Source organism: Capsicum annuum, chromosome 1, assembly GCF_002878395.1.
Source record: "Capsicum annuum cultivar UCD-10X-F1 chromosome 1, UCD10Xv1.1, whole genome shotgun sequence".
NCBI lineage: Eukaryota > Viridiplantae > Streptophyta > Magnoliopsida > Solanales > Solanaceae > Capsicum > Capsicum annuum.
The window spans coordinates 20143444-20149805 of NC_061111.1; the positions used below are offsets into that span (position 1 = coordinate 20143444).

Sequence of the window (6362 nt, forward strand, 5' to 3'; positions counted from 1 at the left end):
TTTTCCTGAAAGAAAAAGTATAATTCTTTTCCATATTTGGCTAATCTCTTTCTTGGAGGAATGTTTTGAACATCTATAAATAGAAGACCCCCTTCTCATACCATACAACAATAGCATTCACAATGTGGTCTTTTAAGATTTTCGTTTAGGGGGAGATTTTCTCTCTTATTAGTTTTATGTTTTTAATATTAGGTTTTATATATAGGCCAATTGGCCAAATCATATAATAAAATTATGTTTTTAGTATTGTTTTTCGTTGTCATCTTATTTATCGTCTCATAGTTTGCAACTAATAGCTTCCGCATGACGTTCTCTCGATTTCAAACCCAACAAGTGGTATCAGAGCTTACGGTTCAATGGTCCAATGGTGTGGTGAGACGAGATTAAATAGGTTCAAAGCGGTTTCAAAATCAAGCTGCAACAATTTGGATGATAATGAAGATTTTTGTCAAACTATATGTGGAGAAAAAATTTCAACAATCCTTATCCATCTTTAAAACCAAAATCAATTTTCAACCCATGTTTATGGGCTCCAATTTTCAACCCATACTTAAACACTTGGGCTCCTTTCAACTCGTACATTTATTTTTAACGCATGAGCTCCACTCTTAACCTGTGATCACTTTCAATGCATAAGGTTTCACTTTCAATCTTATCAGCCCGTGCTTCTATTTTTAATGCATAGGGCTTCAATTTTAACCCATATTAATTTTTAATCATGATAAGCAACAGTGATATATGAAGAATATATATGAAGAATAAAGATTATGCACAGCAAGAAGGAGGATCAAAAATATTTTGAAGAAAATCAAGCCAAAAAGGAGTGATTTGTTAGGATTTTTGCCTTGATTTTCTTGCTATATTTAAGTTTTACTTTTTCTTAGAAGGAAAATAAAAGTTACCATAATTACTTTTACTTTTCCTGAAAGAAAAAGTATAATTTTTTTCCATATTTGGCTAACCTCTTTCTTGGAGGAAAGGTTTTGGACATCTATAAATAGAAGACCCCCTTCTCATACCATACAACAATTGCATCCATAATGTAGTCTTTTAAAATTTTCGTTTAGGGAAAGATTTTCTCTCTTATTAGTTTTATGTTTTTAATATTAAGTTTTATATGTAGGCCAATTGACCTAATCATATAATAAAATTATGTTTTTAGTATTGTTTTTCGTTGTCATCTTATTTATCATCTCATAATTTGCAACTAATAGCTTCCGCATGATGCTTTCTCGATTTCGAACCCAACTGTTGGATCGGTGGACTGTGAGTTGGGTTGGGTTAAAACTAAATCAGTTAATTTTGTTCAATTCGGGGCAACCGTTAGTTTGGAGGGTATATGTGTGAACTTTCATGACGACAAGGGTATAAATGGCCACGAAGTATAACGAAGGATAAACTTAGCCAATTAATCAAAGTAGAGAGATATTTTTTATCATTTTTCCTTTTTTTAATTATTTTATTTTATTTTTATTTTTTATTTTTTTCTTTTGAAGTAGTGCATCTTTAATCACATATTATCTTTGATAATTTATATATATGCAAAACATACATATTACTATAGTTTTACGTGTATAATTTTTTCTACATACTCTAAAAATATATCTAGCTATTAGTTTTTTTGAATGAAAATTGTACTCTCTCCATTAATTTCCTTATTTATAAGAATTATTAATCATACTATTTAATGAATGGAGAATATCTCTAAATTGATTACTACATCCATTTTGTTTTATTTGCTCTTTTTGTTTTTCGTGAGTTAGTTTAACTAAATTTCAAAGCTAAATTAGATTAGATTAATTTAATTTTTTGAATTAAAATTTAAATATTCAAAAATTATATGAAAAGTATTATGAATTGCAAATTTTCTTTTTTAAAATTGGTTAAGAAATGCATCTTAAAATGTTGGTCGAAGTTTATATTCTTTGACTCTAAAAGGAAGAAAATAAAAAGGAGCGGAGGGAGTACTGAATAAAAATTATTTATAAGAATAGCTCTAAATTATTTTTACGTGTACAAAAAGTAAGAACTGTATATTTTTATGTGTATTGAAAAATAGAACTCTATGAAGTAACTTTTATAAACCACACAAACCCCTTCCTTAATGAAAGTATCTACATAAAATCTCGAATGACTTTCTTTCTCTCGATTTTGGGTAAAATATATATACATGTCATTGGCCCTCATACTTTGCTTCAATGTATGAGGAACCCGTTTAGCCTATATTTATGGAAAGAAAAATCAAATATGATGATTCTATTACTTAATTAATGGCATTAATTAATTTTTCTGATTTAGTGGATGCTTAAAAATAGTAATTGAAATTCAAATCGAAAAATATCTTTAAATATCAACATAATTTTTTTTTTTGAATTACGATCTGAAACTCACACCCAAAAAAATACGTCCACATCTGATTTTTTTCTCTTTTCCAATAATCAATATGAAAATCGCTATAGTGTTGCGTCATTCGGGTTCTTGGGAGTCCGAAATTCTTTATCAACAATACAAAAGTGATGGAATTATTATTTCAGAAAGTATAACGTTCTTGAAATTGATTTTGACGATTGTAACGGAATTAAATATTGATGATGTTCGCAACAAAATTAAAGTAAAATACATTGTTGAAGGTAATTCCTCAATTTGTAGAAGATGAAGAAGCTGTACCACTCAAATATAGAAGACCTCCTAATAAGCCAAAGAAAGGAAGACAATTGAAATCAAGTGAATCACTTTCTTCAAGTTCAAACTGTTGCGGTAAATGTGGACGTGCAGATCACAACCGACGCACGTGCGATTTTTTTCCAAAGAAATCGTGAAGAAGATAATTTGATTTTTCATGTGATGATGCTTAATTTGGTTTCGTTTGAATCAACAATTTACTTTGTTGATGTTGATAATCTGGAATAATTTTGAATTATGCTTTATATTGTTATTTCAAGTTTAGTTCTTAATAATAGTTTGAGATTGCCACAACAATGTTCTACATTATACATTAATCATATTGCATTCTTTGAACTATTTCACTCTATATTGTACATAAAGGTGTATTAATACTATCTAATTTGACAGCTATAACACTAAACAATCATTCGTATGTATTGTATAACAAACAATTAAACATTAAACTGACAGTTCTATGTAATGTATAACATTGTTTATAACTGAACTTCTGCAAACTTTCATTTTTAAACAAGAGATCTTCATTACACTCGTGTATAAAAGTTAGTTTAATTTAAGTAGTCGCGCTATAATGTGTTATACGTATGAGAATGTATTAGACATTTCTTACTTTGTGTGTTGCCAAGATTATATGTATGATCTGTACTCAAACAACAGTATGTTTTATATGTATGATAAAATTATATACTTTAGCTTCTATGTATGATGTAAATATTTTCGTTATTTTGGTTTAAGTTATTTTTTTTTCACTATACGTATGAGAATTTATTATACTTAACTTTCTATGTATGAACAAATGTTATATGTATGAATCACATTTCATACATCCATACATTAGATGTAACTGATGTATTAATGAAGTTCTGTACTTAAAAAATATTATACATTAGATATAAATAACACTTTAGTGTATAATTGAGTGTTATGCGTTATATATAAATCACTGTTTAATATAATAGCTGACAACTTATATAGTACTAATACAATATAATGTACGTCAAATTTAATAGCTGCCAACTTAGATAGTACCAATACAATATATTGTACGTCATTACAATACACTTAATTAAAATCGAAACATGATCCTAGTAAACGAAGCTACTAACTATACATAACATATGTATGTATAAGCAGTTCAAAGAGATCAATAAAATCTAAATTCCAAACCAACATAAAAAACTAACAAGTGTTGTAATTGTTTAACATCTATTACTAAAACAAGAATTAGATGTTTTCATGCAAACTGTTAAAAAATCGTGCTACTCTAAAGTAATAATTGCACTTTCATCAATTGATTGGAGATAATTATTCCTTGGACGCGGAGGATCGTCATTATCACCTGTGTATCCTTCAATTGTCTTTCTCAATCCGTAATTTCATAGTAAAGATGCATAGTGTGCACGTTGACTTTGTGCGTCAAACCCACATGAATGCACTTTCAGTCCTTCACTTAATATTTCTGATAAATAAACTAATGTATAATGTCTGCACAACTGCTTTGAATGAAAACAGTAGTCTTACAACCTATTATAATTCTATTGTATAACTTTACAACTTGTAAAGTATAATGTACCCAAACTAACGTATAGTGTACTTGATCTAATGAATGGGTTTAAAATCGACAATGTAATTTATACTACAATTCTACTATATAATCCTACAATATGATTATCAACGTATAATTACCCATTTACTGAATTAAATCAAGTAATATAAAAATTATTCTTTTGAAAGACGTGGTCGTCTGGAATCATCAACTTTCTTCTTACTTGTCGATTTTGAAGCTGACTTCTTTGAACTTGAACGGGCAACTTCCCTCAATTATACATAAAATCAAAGATTTGACTTTGAAATATATGAAAAAATACGACAATTTCAAATCTCACAATGTTATTGAATTACAAAATCGGATACTTGATAAGTACATACACGCAACAAAGAAAAATTCGAATCCAAATTTGATTTGGTAAAGTTGAAAAAAAAAACTTAAAATTAAATGAAATAGGTGAACTTTGTTTAGTTAATGGTTGATAACTGAATAATTTGACATTCATCAGATCACGTTAGCTTAATTGTAGGCATAAATAAAGGAGCATAGATATGGAGCAAAAATCAATGCACAAAAAGGAGCAAAATACGGTATTTTAATATGTATGAGGGGGATGAGAGAGAAAGAGTAAATTTAAGGAATTTTATGTAATTGATAAGGGATTTTTGTAATTACTTTGATGAATAGGGATTTTATGTAATACTTAATTGTTAACTTGTGTATATATGTAATTTTCTGAACTTTTATTACTAATGGAAAGAAATCACGGACAAGAATGGAAGGAAAGAAATTGTGGGCCAAGTTTGGTGAACAGTGAAGCTTAAAAAAAGGAAAAACAAATAAGCTAATGAGAATCAAACCAACAATCATCGTGACTACATCTTGAACTCCCTTAACTGTTGAGCTACAAATTTCAACTGTGACGAGGGAGTTCATTTATACTATCTATTTATGCAAAATGAAATTTTAATCCTACATATACACTTAATTTTTCGACGAAGGCGAACTCCCTCTCGCCCACCTAGCTCCGCCCCTGTGTTTGATATGAAGTATTACTAGTTCTAGGACTATTTTATAACCCATGTAGAGGGTGTTATAAAATAATTCCATGATACATTTCAATTCATGGGATATTTCTACTTATCTCATCCGGTGTATCAAACGACAAAGAGTCTTATTTGGCTGAAAATTCACTCTTCAAAAATAATAATTCCACTGTTTTTACCTTCATTTGATATTTTCAAGCTAGTAAATGTTATATATATATATATTTGAATGTTGTTAATTTTAGTGAAAAGTACATACATGTCACATAGAAGTAAACTATTTACAATTAAACGTCTTCTTACATAATACCCCCTAACTAATTATACAAAATTCGTCTATCATTAATTTGAAGTAACTTTCATAAGTTTCTAACATTAGTTTGGAGTAATCGTAAGTAAACAGGATAATTTTAATTTTTAAAAGCTATTTTATTAGTTGACAGACAGATTTGAGCAAAAAACCTATTAAAAAACGTATTAAGCATAAAACAGACCATTTTAAATAATTTGGGCCAAAGCTTAATGCATGCAGTAAACAACTAGACACCTAGCTTTAGAACATGTTTTTGGTAGAGTAAGAGTTTGTCAAATCCGTTTAATAATAGGTTACATAATACTATCCGAAAGCAAGCCCTTATAGCTCAGTGGTAGAGCGTCAGTCTTGTAAACTGAAGGTCCGTAGTTCGATCCTGCGTGAGGGCATCATTTTATATATATTACATTTTTTGTTTAGCACTCGGTGTGCGTTGGTTACATTTAAGCCCGAATAAATTTGGATTTGTGGCGTTGGTTACATAATATATTTACTGTACATTATATCAATACTGCATAAGTATTTTCTATGTTCTCTTTTTTTCTTCACACGTCCTTTTACTTATTTGCTTTGCCAACACAAAAGTTTGGTTTTGTACTTCTGCTTTATTCTCAATAATATTATTTTCAAAGGTGGTCATTCAAGTTGGCACATATATTTACCATTTACCATTCATTGGCCAAACTTTCCAATATGTGATGATTTAGTTCAATTCAATGGATTATTGATATTCAAATCGATTTGTCATGCTAATATAATTAACTTATGCTTT

At 28.9% G+C, this 6362-nt stretch overlaps 1 non-coding gene across 1 annotated transcript; it reads left to right on the forward strand.

Annotated features, from left to right (window-relative positions):
- Positions 1 to 5907: 5907 nt before the first annotated feature.
- On the forward strand, positions 5908 to 5979 carry TRNAT-UGU. The gene has a single exon. It is a non-coding gene; the product is annotated as a tRNA-Thr (tRNA).
- Positions 5980 to 6362: the final 383 nt, after the last annotated feature.